Source organism: Hyperolius riggenbachi, chromosome 2, assembly GCF_040937935.1.
Source record: "Hyperolius riggenbachi isolate aHypRig1 chromosome 2, aHypRig1.pri, whole genome shotgun sequence".
Taxonomy (NCBI): Eukaryota; Metazoa; Chordata; class Amphibia; order Anura; family Hyperoliidae; genus Hyperolius; species Hyperolius riggenbachi.
This window is the reverse complement of record NC_090647.1, coordinates 278,079,923-278,093,769: the sequence shown is the minus strand read 5'-3', so window position 1 is coordinate 278,093,769 and position 13,847 is coordinate 278,079,923. Positions and strand designations below refer to the sequence as shown.

The 13,847-nt window shown below is 42.9% G+C and overlaps 1 protein-coding gene across 3 annotated transcripts in view; it reads left to right on the top strand.

The window, feature by feature from the left end:
- The window catches only part of BRIP1 (BRCA1 interacting helicase 1), a 550,841-nt gene that overhangs the window by 503,411 nt on the left and 33,583 nt on the right, over positions 1–13,847 (top strand). The gene's annotated exons all lie outside the window — the stretch shown is intronic.

Genomic DNA, 13,847 nt, shown 5'->3' with positions numbered 1-13,847 from the left:
GCCGCCGCAAGGCTTTTTCATCTGAAGTATTCAAAAACGCAACTTCATGATAAACTTGTGCAATGATCTTGGAGGTCTCCTCTGCCGTGTAGGAGAAGGTGAGGGTATCAAGATCAGCATCCTCCATGTTTGTCTTCCAGCTGAAGGTGCTCTACACACTCTGTGCTGTATAGAATCCAGTAGTAATAGATAGTGTGGCACCCTTCCTTGCTTCCAGATGGATGTGCCTCGGTCAATCCGCCAGCACTGCAGATGTATACAACTTGAATGAAGATGACCGGCACCATCCGTAATTATAATGCTCTTTTATTGATCAAAGATATCATGTAGCCATCCAGCGACGTTTCGGAGTTTACCTCCTTTATCAAGCAAGGCTATACATGAACTGACATATCTATTCAATACAACACGTTTATATACATTCATGGATAGTAAACAGCCAATCCTGGACCGCAATACAGAGGTGAGAGGGATCAGCGACCAATAGCTAGACAGCAGATCAGTTCCCTATCAGGTCGGCATGTTAGATAGACCTGTCTGATTGGACAGTTTGTATTGCGGTCCAGGATTGGCTGCTTACTATCCATGAATGTATATAAACGTGTTGTATTGAATAGATATGTAGTTCATGTATAGCCTTGCTTGATAAAGGAGGTAAACTCCGAAATGTCGCTGGATGGCTACATGATATCTTAGATCAATAAAAGAGCATTATAATTACGGATGGTGCCGGTCATCTTCATTCAAACATATACAAATAAGAAATACATTTCTCCCAGAGTAAAATGAGCCATAAACTACTTTTCTCCTATGTTGCTGTCACTTACAGTAAGTAGTAGAAATCTGACATTACCGACAGATTTTGGACTAGCCCATCTTCTCATAGGGGGGTTCTTAGGGGTTTCCTTATTTTTAAAAGCACCTGTGAATGGCAGTTGCTCTGTCCAACTGCCAAAATAGTGGGCAGCGAGCAGGGAGGCTGGTCAGCATCTTTGTATAAATCTTTTTCAGGGAATATATAAAGAAGAAAGGCCATGCTGAGAATCCCCCATGAAGAGATGAACTAGCCCAACACCTGTCGGTAATGTCAGATTTCTACTACCTACTGTAAGTGACAGAAACCTAGTAGAAAAGTAATTTATGGCTCATTTTACTCTGGAAGAAATGTACTTCTTATTTGTATGTGTTTAAAATTTTAAGATTTTTGCGACAGTTCCTCTATAACCACTTGCCGACCGCCCACAGCCATCCTTCAGGCGTGTCCGGGAAGCGATTTTGTCATTGATGGCGCACGCTGCCGCCGTCAAAAGGCCCCGCCCACCTGGCAAGATACCCCGCCGGCCAATTAGCAGCGCCGGCGGGGTTTAAAATCAGCGATCGGCCAATAGAAAACGTATAATACACTTTGTTATTGTAACAAAGTGTATTATACAGGCTGCCTCCTCCTCCTCTGCACTCTTCATCTCGGGACTATCAGAGGAGGAGGCAGCCCTGTAAGTGAGGAGCACAACACCTGTTTTTCGCCACACAGACCCCCCGATCGCCCCCCCCAGCCCTCAGGACCCCCCCCCTTGACCACCCCAGCACACCCTTGTTTACACCCAAGCACCCACATATAAACTCATCAATCACCCCCTGCCACTACCTGCCGACGCTATCATTTAGATTAGGTCCAGAACTGCCCCTAGGGTCCCTTGATAACCCCCCTAACCCTCAGATCCCCCCAGACCCCCCCCCCTCCCGACCACCCCCTGTATACTATTGTATACATCTGCCTTACCCACTGATCATCTGTCTATCACCTGTCTGTCACCTGTCTATCACCCCTTGTCACCACCACCCATCAGAGCAGACCCTAAACTGTCCCTTGGGGGCACCTGATCACTCACCCAGACCCTCAGACCCCCCTCCTGATAACCTCCCCAGTGCATTGTTTACATCTATTCTCCCCTGTAATCGCTCACTGATCTCCCATCGGTCACCCCCTGTGTCTGCCACCCATCAGATCAGGACCCAATCTGCCCCTAATCAACCCCCCTCACCCTCAGATCGCCCTCAGACACCCCCCCCCCCCCAAATCAAATCACCTTCCCAGTGCATTGTATTTGATTGTGCTGTAATTGTATTTGATTGTGCTGACATTGTATTTGATTGTGCTGACATTGTATTTGATTGTGCTGACATTGTATTTGATTGTGCTGACATCGTATTTGATTGAGCTGTAATTGTATTTGATTGTCCCGTGATCGGCTTTGATTGCCCTGTGATTGGGCTTTGATTGGCCTGTGATTGGCTTTGATTGTCCCGTGATTGGCTTTGATTGCCCTGTGATTGCCCTCGATTGCCCTGTGATTGGCTTTGATTGTCCTGTGATTGTTTCTGATTGCCTCTGATTTCCCACTCGCCACCACCCCCCTGTCACTATCCTAGTGATCTAAAAACAGTGATCAGTGAAAACTATCACTTTTTTAGTATCACTAGTGTTAGCAGTTAGGCCAGTTAGCTAGGCCCCTTTGTTAGTGTCAGTTAATGCTCAGCCCACTGCTCCACAGTCACTAATTAGCGTCATCACTGTCGCTAATCAACATTGTTACTCTATAGTGATCATTACTGATCGCAGTCAGATCTATTAAGGTCACTAGGATCCACTAAAAAAACGCAGTGTTTGCCCGATCAGGCCTGATCGTTCGCCTGCACTTGCGTTCAGCCTGCCCCACCGCAGTGACAGAATTTTTTTTTTCTGATCACTGCAAAAACCACTGTACACTAGTTGTGCACTGTAAACATCAGTTTTGATTTTTTTTTTAAATTAAAACTCAGTGACCACAGCTTTCTACCTCTCAAATACTCCCTTTCGCTAGGTAGGTGCTCCTTTTCCTGGGTAGTCTCAGAGGAATACCCCCTAAATTTAGCAGTCCACCATGGCAAGAAAGGGGTATTCCGATGATGAGGTGTTCAGGTACATGGCCCAGTCGGATGAGGACGATTGGGACGAACCATTCGACAAATCATCTGGGTCAGAGTTTGAACCTGAATTGAGCAGTGGCTCACTGACCGATAGCGATGACGAGGTTGAGGTCCCGGCTAGAGCCAGGCGTACCACACCCCATGTCATTGGACCGCAGGTGGTGTTAGTGCTGGTCTGAGATTTCATGGTGGGGCAGGCTCCAGCAGCACAACATCTCCTGGACCTAGCACCAGTGCTTCCTTATACCCTGGTGAAGTGGCGAGCACCAGCATGGAAGTTGAAACTGGTGCGGTGGCACGTGCAGTAACACCCCGGTCGCAGCCACCAAGTAGACGGGCCCGTACTACCCCTAGTTTACCAGAGGTGCTGGCAAATCCAAATTGGCAATCCCCTGATACCGCCGCACCCGTACTGCCCCCTTTCACCGCCCAGTCTGGAGTCCAGGTGGAGACAGATAATCTAGGATCGCCCCTAGACTTTTTTTTATCTGTTCATCACCCAGGATCTCTTAGACCTAGTCGTGGCAGAGACCAACCGTAAAGCCACACAATTTCTAACTGCCAATCCGGATGTCTTCCTTGCCCAGCCTTTCCGGTGGAAACCAGTCCAAATTTCCGAAATTAAAATTTTTTTGGGCCTTCTTTTACACATGGGACTAATCAAACAAAATGTGTTGCGGTCTTATTGGTCTACGGACCCATCACAACACGTTGCCTTGTACTCTGCTGCCATGTTCAGGACACGATTTGAGAACATCTTGCGCTTCCTGCACTTCAATGATGACGAAACCTGTCATCAACGTGACCACCCTGCTTTTGACCGACTCCACAAAATTCGGCCCATCATAGACCACCTGTCATCAAAATTTGCAGATGCTTATACCCCTGAACAGCAAATCTGCGTAGACGAGTCCCTCATACGGTTTACCGGGTGCCTTGGCATCAAACAGTACATCCCAAGCAAGCACGCCCAGTATGGGGTGAAACTGTATAAGCTCTGTGAAAGGGCCACAGGCTATACATCTTATTTTAGGGTCTATGAGGGAAAAGACTCCAAATTGGAGCCGGTCGGATGCCCTGACTACCTGGGGAGCAGTGGAAAGGTTGTGTGGGACTTGGCGTCACCCTTGTTCCAGAAGGGGTACCATCTTTATGTGGACAATTACTACTCAAGTGTGGCCCTCTATCAGCACTTAAAAATAGAACAAATCCGATGCTGTGGCACCGTGCGGCCTAGTCGCCGGGGCTTCCCCCAACGGCTCATTACCACCAGACTTCAACGGGGGCAGAGGGCCGCCTTGAGTGCTGACGACCTGCTTGCGGTGAAATGGAAGGACAAGAGCGACGTTTACTTTCTGTCCACCATTCACGCAGACACGACAGTCTAAATTAAACGGCGAACTGAGGTAATTGAAAAACCCCTTGTCGCCCACGAGTATAATACCAACATGGGAGGGGTGGACTTCAATGACCAGAGGTTAGCGCCCTATTTACTTTCCCGCAAAACAACACGGTGGTATTAAAAAGTGTCTTTTTATCTAATTCAATTGGCAGTTTACAACAGCTTTGTTCTCTACAGTGAGACTGGGAGAACTGGATCGTTTCTTCAATTTCAGAGACAGATCACTATGGAACTCCTGTATCCAGGAGGTGTCCGGGCCCAACCCCAAGATGCAACTAGCCGGCTGCATGGAAGGCATTACGCCTATCCGATTCCATGTACCCCAGGTCACCGAATCCGAAGAAAACGTTGTCGTGTCTGCAACAGGGCTGGAACAAGGCGTGAAACCACTGTTTATTGTCCCCGCTGCCCTGACCAGCCTGGCCTATGCCTAGGGCAATGTTTTGAGAGGTACCACGAGCAGGTACACTATTAGAGAGTAGGGAACTACAGACACAGCGGTAGGCACACAAGGGTCTCTCGGTGCTATTTCACACTGCTGCGATGCGTTAGGGCAAAATGCCTAGCGAAAGTCACACTTTGCGGTCCCCCCCCCTACGCCGGAAGTGCTTGACTTAACGCTAGTGCATGCCTACGTTACTGCGGGGCTTCTGCGGCAGTTTCGGTCGGCCCGGAAGTCATGTTAGTCTATGGCGACGCAGTTCATTACTAGGCCGAATGCTACTCTTGTGGTATTCCCTGAAGGTCTGTTTTTGACGATACGGTGCGGCGGGCTCGACCCACCGGATATGTCAATATGCAGTGTGAAACCAAACATCGGGTTTCCATAGACCCTAATACACAGGGCTGCCAGAAATCTCTCCTTTCACTTGGGACAAAATGCGGAATGTACTTCGCCACAACTCTGTGCGATTTGCACTTCACACATTGTCCCATGGGGGAGGGGAGGTTTGTCCTCGGGAGGTAAGTTAAAAAACAAAACAAAAAAACAAACAACAGGTAAGCAAAAAAGTTAATGTTTGGTTCGCAATGTTAAGGTTTTGATTAAAAAAGTTCAAAGTTTATTAATGTTAATGAAGTAATTGCTTTGCTGCTTGCTTGTTTTCGGGGTTTTTTGTATTTTTTTTTCTCTTTTGCCATCCATTAACCTTCCAGGTGGACCGAGAGAACGACTAACCAGCTGCAGCACTGGTGGTGCATCCTGACAGAACATTGCGCGTCTGTCAGGTTACACAAAATTGGTGCATGCAGCGCTGCAGGACGAGATTTCTCCTCCGCAGTAAAAAAGATACGTTTGCAGAGGCATATGAGCTGAGGAGCGGTGTTGGAGTTCATATGCTTTGGCAAACACCTTGTATCAAAAAAGAACTCAAGCAATGATTTCTCCATTCACATCAATCGATGTGGATGAATAAATCAGGTTTGCCTGGGCATACGAGCTGGTGGGTTTGGATTTTTGGGGCGGCAGCTCCTATGTCCAGGCGGACACCTTCCCCTCCTTTTTGTTTTGTCTTTTTTCTTCTCTCTTTTTTCTATCCAGACCGACCGACCAATCAGCTGCAGCACTGATGGTGCATCCTGACAGAAGCATTGTGCTTCTGTCAGGTTACACAAAATCGGTGCATGCAGCGCTGCAGATCGAGAGTTCTCCTCCGCAGTCAAAAAGATACGTTTGCTGAGGCATATGGGCCGAGGAGCGGTGTTGGGGTTCATATGCTTTGGCAAGCACTTTGTATCAAAAAAGAACTCTGGCAATGATTTGTTCATCCACATCGATCGGTGTGAATAGATAAATCGGGTTTGCCAGGGCATACGAGCTGATGGGTTTGGATTTTTGGGGCGGCAGCTCCTATGTCCTGGCAGACGCCTTCCCCTCTTTTTTTTCACATTTTTTTGGCAGATATTTTTTCATCCACATTGATTGATTGATTGTTTGACGTTCATTTTTCCTTTCAGCCCAGAGTGCATTACCCTTATGCCCAATATAAGGAGGTACTTATATTCAAATGATCCTATGGAGTTGTCTAGGGAATAGGAATCATAGAAGGGATGCAATGCTGTACAGTTTTTTGTTTGCTGCCCGTTCTAAAAGCCCATTTCCACTAGCCCAAAATCTCGTTTTTTGGGCCAATAAAAACTGGGTCTACCTGATGCCGATACAAGTACTGAAGTCTGTTTCCAATACATCAGATTTTTTTGTCCTTCTTCTGAATTAAGGACTTAACGGACAAATCGGACGTAATGCTTTTCAATGGTCCCAGATATATTATCCATTTTTTCATCAGAATTCATATCCGAATCATAGGAAAAAAACTGTTTCCTGTCTGTGTAAGTACATCCTGTTTCCTGTTTTTCTCCTCTGATCATGGTACAGTGGGATGCAAAACTTTGGGCAACCCTGTTAATTGTCATGATTTTTCTGTATAAATCGTTGGTTGTTACGATAAAAAAGTCAGTAAAATATATCATATAGGAGACACACACAGTAATATTTGAGACATGAAATTAAGTTTATTGGATTTACAGAAAGTGCACAATAATTGTTTAAATAAAATTAGGCAGGTGCATAAATTTAGGCAGTGTTGTCATTTTATTGATTCCAAAACCTTTAGAACTATTTATTGGAACTCGCCTTGGTAAGCTCAGTGACCCCTGACCCACATACACAGGTGAATCGAATTATGAGTAAGAGTATTTACAGGGATCAGTTGTAAGTTCCCTCCGCTTTTAATTTTCTCTGAAGAGTAGCAACATGGGGTCTCAAAATTACTCTCAAATGACCTGAAAACAAAGATTGTTCACCATCATGGTTTAGGGAAAGGATACAAAAAGCTGTCTCAGAGATTTCAGCTATCTTTTTCCACAGTTAGGAACATATTGAGGAAATGGAAGACCACAAGCTCAGTTCAAGTTAAGGCTCAAAGTGGCAGTCCAAGAAAAATCTCGGATAAACAGAAGCGATGAATGGTGAGAACAGTCAGAGTCAACCTACAGACCAGCACCAAAGGCCTACAACATCATCTTTCTGCAGATGGAGTGACTGTGCATCGTTCAACCATTATGCGCACTTTTCACAAGGAGATGCTGTATGCTAGAGTAATGCAGAGGAAGCCTTTTCTCTGCCCACTTGATGTATGTTAAAGCACATTTGAACAAGCCAGCTTCATTCTGGAATAAGGTGTTGTACACTGATAAAACTAAAATTGAGTTATTTGGGCATAACAAGGGGCATTATGCATGGAGGAGAAACAACACAGCATTCCAAGAAAAACACCTGCTAACTACAGTGAAATATGGTGGTGGTACCATCATGCTGTGGGGCTTTGTGGCCAGTGCAGGGACTGGGAATCTTGTCAAAGTTGAGGGACGCATAGATTCCACTCGGGGCTGGATCATTTAACAAGACAACGACCCTAAACACTGCTCAAAATCCACTAAGGCATTCATGCAGATAAATAAGTACAACGTTCTGGAATGGCCATCTCAGTCCCCAGACCTAAATATAATTGAAAATCTGGTGTAAGTTAAAAAAGAGCTGTCTGTGCTCGGAAGCCATCAAACGTGAGTGAACTAGAGATGATTTGTAAAGAGGAATGGTCCAAATTACCTTCAACCAGAATCCAGACTCTCATTGGCACCTACAGGAAGCGTTTAGAGGCTGTACTTTCTGCAAAAGCAGGATCTACTAAATATTGATTTCATTTATTTTTTGTGGTGCCCAAATGTATGCACCTGCCTAATTTTGTTTAAACAATTATTGCACACTTTCTCTAAATCCAATAAACTTAGTTTCACTTCTCAAACATCACTGTGTGTGTCTCCTATACAATATATTTAACTGACATTTTTTATAGTAACAACCAACGATTTATACAGGAAAATCATGACAATTAACAAGGTTGCCCAAACTTTCACACCCCACTGTATGTAGACATGGAGGAGCCTGTCTCCAGAGTGTGCAGGCCCATTCCTGCCTTATGCTGGGAATAGACTGTAAGTTTTCGCCGCTCGATTGAGCCATTTCTGACACGTCAGATCACCCGCCCGATCGATTCCGCGCTCGATACCGCATGGGGGACAATGGAAAAAGATAAAGAAAATGAGCAGAAGATAAGAGTATCGCCCGCGGAATCGAGTGCGGAATCGATCGGGCGGCAGAATCAAGCCGCGAAAACGTACCGTCTATTCCCAGCATTATGTGTTTTCACAGGCAGGAATAGCAGCAATGTCCTTGGTGCTGACAAATGGGAACACATTGCTCTGCTTTGTTCTCCGGTTGCTACTGTACTGATGTTGGACAAACAGGGTGGGGCGTAAATACTGGTTTTGCATTCATTCCAGCACTTTGTACCATCCGTTTTTACACTTGTCACAAAAAAAAAATCCAAAATTTGGATTGAAAGACTGAAAAAAAAGTCACTTTTTCCCAAAAGACATTGCCAGAAATTTGTCCATGATAATTTGGGTACAAATTTTCAAGCTCTATTGGAAACGGGCTCCACACACATCTGGTGTCAAAGCCCACTGCTCATCTTTACTTTTTAAAATGTTAAAAAAATGCTTAGCTTCTTGAACCAGCATTGTCCCATGGATGTTCAATTCTGGCCATGGTCTCATTGACATAGGGTACAGTGCTCATGCTTCTGCTAACTGACTAAGGTGTATGGTCTGGTGTCATAGACGTTTCTAAAGTTAAGATCATTGGAAATGAGCCGTACATTTCTGTTGCAATCACTGGTGCTTTGAATCTAACAAAAGGATAGCATCTATGCAAAACTGGGACCCACTAGCAGTTCTTTTCTCTTGAAAATCTCTTACTAATGTAATGCTATGAGGGATTTTCAAAAGATCACATGCCTCAAAAGGAATCACACACATAGCATTACATTAGCAAGAGCTTTACACATCACAAGTGCTTAGAAAAGTGCTGCTACATGTCATTAGGCAGGAGATGAAGTGACATTTGACTAAAAGATGGGACCTTCAACTGTAGAAAACAAATGCAAAGCTGTGTGATGTGATGGGCATTGTCACTGGGTTGTTTATAATTGTATGAGCTATTTCTGAATATTCTTTGTGTTGAAAGTCATTTTTTTCTGGTTTTCAAGATCAGTTCTCAGGTAGAAGCCAAGCAACTTTTGGGGCTCATATGGCAAAGGCAGAGCAGCAAACTGTATGTTCAGTCATGGGTTATTGAGTTTGAATCTTGAACGTGTTAACATTTTGTTTTTTAGCCTACCATTTTCTTTCATCATTTGTTAAAATTACATTTGATAAAAAATGTGTATTTTTGTTTGCTATCCACATTTTGTTTGATAAAGGAGCTCACGTAAAGCTTTCTTTTTTAGTGCAAGGTGTTTAGCAAGCATAGCTGTCTTGGTGATCCACCTGAAACGAGGATTAAACTTAATGATTCTACCTTTTGTCAGTGAGCAGCAATACCTTTGTTGGTGGTTTAGCACATAAAATGGCCAGTATCCAAATGTGAGGTTCTGGGTTCAGATCACTGGAGTGGTAGAGTGTGTTATATGCTGCCATCAACAGAGTTGAATTTTATGTTAAAAACATGACCATGCCCTAAATCACACATATAAATTGGCCACACCCCTGCCTATAAAGAAAACATTGGCAGATATTCAATTAACTTTTTCTCCTCAGTTTTCTCCTAGACAGGCCAGGTCTGCTGGAACATTTAGGTTCTCCAATGATCTACCCAGAAGAGCTTTAATAAATCAAAAACCATGGCCCATATGCAATTAATGTTTTCTCCTGGGTTTTCTCCTAGGAGATAATTTTTCACCTTCTCTTTTAACTCATTTTTCAGCATTTTACAACTGAAAAAGTACCCAAAAGTTGTCGAAAAAGTACTATCAAATTAAGTATTTTATTGCTTGCTGGTTGCATTTTATGACAAGTTATGAAAATATCACCTAGGAGACAACTCGGGGGGGGGGGGGGGGGGGGGGTGATGTAATTGCATATGGCCCTGTGTCAATACAGCATACTCTATAAACCAGGAGACCAATCCTCCTAATGTGTCTCAAGCTAATATACTACAGTACCATCAGTTTAAAATAACTTTTAAAATACCATTTCCAATGGCACATTAGTCTGAAAAGTAGCTGTAAAACAATATAAACCATTGTTAACACCTTTGCTTCTATTCATAAGGTCCTGTGTTGCTGTCCTACAATGAGACAGAATATACAGCAATACTGATACAATGAAGCAGAATGGATAACTATACACTCAAATTTCCTGAAACGTTCTATTTTTCTGTTTTGTTTTGTTTTTCTTTCTTTCTAGTTACTGTTTCCTTCAAGTTGTATATCTGAAGTAAAAACAGGCACATGTTAAGAGAGACACACCCAGTGACATAAACATCTCTTTATGATACTTATGTGAAACTTTTAAATATACTTGATAAAATCAAGGAACAGAAACTCATACATGAGATTTTACTTGGAAAGTTAAAAAAAAATTGCCTCTCCTGAAATAAAACCTTCAGGACTTTAACTGTTTCTATCAACATGCCAGTTTGATGAGCAAGGGGCTTCAAACCTGCAGCTGTGCTTAAATCACTTACTCTGCAGACTACAGTCAAAACCAGAATCAGCCAAGAAAAACAGTGTCATTTCATAAATCGGGAATGAAAAGGAAATAAATGGTTTGTTTCAAACTGGCAACGAGAAAGTCGTGTTTTAGGCACAGTTCTCGTACTTGTAGGAAATATGTTTCTGGCCATTGAAGCACTCCCCTATGGGTACAGTTGCTCTCTTCTTACGCTGCAAAAATAGACATATTTGCATTTACGGTTTGATTATTTCATCAGTGCTGCATCTTAACACCCAGCATTTTCCTGGGAAAGCAGTTAAGCAAATAGACGTAATCCACATACATCCCGTTAAAACACATTTTCACGCTTAAAGATTTGGGGTAGAAAGGAGACTATTATTTTTGTTTACCGTGTGTAATTTTAGGAATAAAAGTCGTATGTTAGAGAGTGTACTTAAGAAACTACATTAGTTGCCATTCGTGCTAACTGGATTATTGGAGATAGGATCTAACAGAGCGGAAAGTTATATACAATATAAAGACAAGTATAATAATTGATAGCAAACATGGTAACCATACTTAATGCTGCCTCAGCTTCCTTAATGGTTTGGCCAACTAACGTTTAAAGAAAGTTCATGCGAAGTGCAATTCTGATGATCAAATGTTTTACCACTTGGAGATTAACGCAGATGTTTTCTTTCAGCAGACCTTTTGACTTAGATCATAAAGAATAGCTTGTTCTATTCTGAATGTGTACACAGAGAATAAGGTGCTTTCTTTCATCAGACTTACTGACGTCAGGGAGGTTCAATGCTCTGTTCATGGTAAAAAAAAAAAGTATGAAATCAAAAAACAGCAAATGTTTCATTTATTTTGCTAAATTTCACACAAACATGACATGATTTTTTTTCTTTTCTTTTTTTCCTCTGTATTTTTGTGACAAAAAATGGGAATTATTTTTCAATCATTGTAATTGATTAGTCTAAGATGAGGGTAAGGCTATGTCCATGTCACAGCCAATGGTTTAGTGCATTCGAATTACTTGTTTTTTAGATTGGTCTAGTGTTACTGCTATGTATTATGTATAGAATTAAATTTGGGTTAAGCCATTTCCCCACTTGTGCGTTGCTGATCACATTCTCAGCAATGCACAGTTACAGTATGTGATCAGAAGTGCATAGATTGCACTGTCTGATGTTTCCATTCCTGTATTGGGATTCAGCATGGAATCGCAATTGCATGGATGCAGACAAATACATGCAAACTTATTGTAATTCCATTCATTATGGGAGAATCAGGGAGAATTACATAGCAATGCAAGTGTCACATGTGTTGCTAGGGCCACCTGCATTAAATGCAGCTTGGTAATGGGGAAGGGACCTTAAGAAGGATGATTTCTAGGTTTAGGATTTAGAAATGTGTCCCTAGCGGGGCAGCCTTGCTTTGCTTTCACCATGTCAGAGAGAAAGGTTGCATGGTTTCAAAGGGGCGGAAAATATTGCGTCTGATTTACTAAGATTGAAAAACACCAGACAACATAAGTGATATAGCAAATCTGGGCTTGATGAATTAGATATTAGGTGACAAAAGCTTGAAACCATATCATGTACCCACTCACCCACTTTACAGAAAGGATCTGTAAAGCAAGCCACTGATAAGGAAGGGGTTAAAAACTGGATACTTACCTCAGTAGTGGAAAGCTTCTGGATGGTCCAGAGGCTTCACAGAGCCTTATCTAGCCCTCTGTTACTGCCTAGGACCCTCTTCTTTTAGCTCTACACCTATAAACTGTTTGACAATGCCCATCACCTCTTCCTAAAAAGGTTAGAGGAGCAGGCATTCCCAAAATAGATGAAGCAAGGACCTGGTGCCTCTACAGCCCAACAGAACGAGTAGTGAGATTTATAGAACCTGGCTAAGGAGGCAGGGGCCCTGTTCCATCTTACCAAAAGTTACGGCAGCCTTTTTGGATATTTGTACTCATAGAAGAAGAATGTGCCAATTTGGTCACCTGGGGTCCAGCAATTGAAGAACCTATTCTCCCATTCCCACAAAAACACTGGCTTCTCTTTCCACTTTAAAGAACAAGCGACACCCATGCTAACCTGTGTTTGGTGCAAGAGGGTGTAATCAGCAGGTCCTATTTGTGCATGTACTAGCTGTGCATAGGTGCTGGAGAGGAGATCCCTTTCCTCTCCACAACACATGCACATAGATGTACAATCTTTATCTGCCTGAAAGTGATCCATCCCAGTGAAAAGATACATATGTGACACATTAGCGTCAAACACCAACGCAGCTGTTTTTTGTTTTATAAATGCTGTACCTTTGATATACCTGATTTTAATAGAACTAATAAAAGTTATGTTTTAGTTCGCTAGGGGCCTAACCCTGTTCAGGGAACACGTATCCTATACAAATCCCCCGAGTACTCTATTAAGTAATCGCTATTTTCTTGATCCTCCACGATATATCAGACTGAAAAAGCAAAGTGGTCATGTCCACCATATTGATCGGTCTACCAACAATGAATACCCTGACTTCAGAGGCAATCGATTGTTTTTGTTCCTCAGGCCCTTCAGTAACCTTATCGGAAGCTAATGAACATAGACCAGTGACAGATAAAGTTGATATTGAACCACAGTTTGTGAATATTTTTCAGACTTATAAATAACATAACAGAGCATCATGGGAAGTGGCTAGTTATAATGTATATCTTAAAAAGGGTATTACTGTGAGAGGCCTAAGGAATCTGGTACTACCACATTCACACAGAGATGACGCAGAGTTTATGAAAAAATGGGATAATCTTAAAACAAAGCAGACACTTGAGCTGATGACCCTTCTTAGAGACCAAGAACAAAATGTGGCAGCTAAGGTAGCGACCAAACTCTGCAGGGAACGGCAGGAATTGTTGAAATTA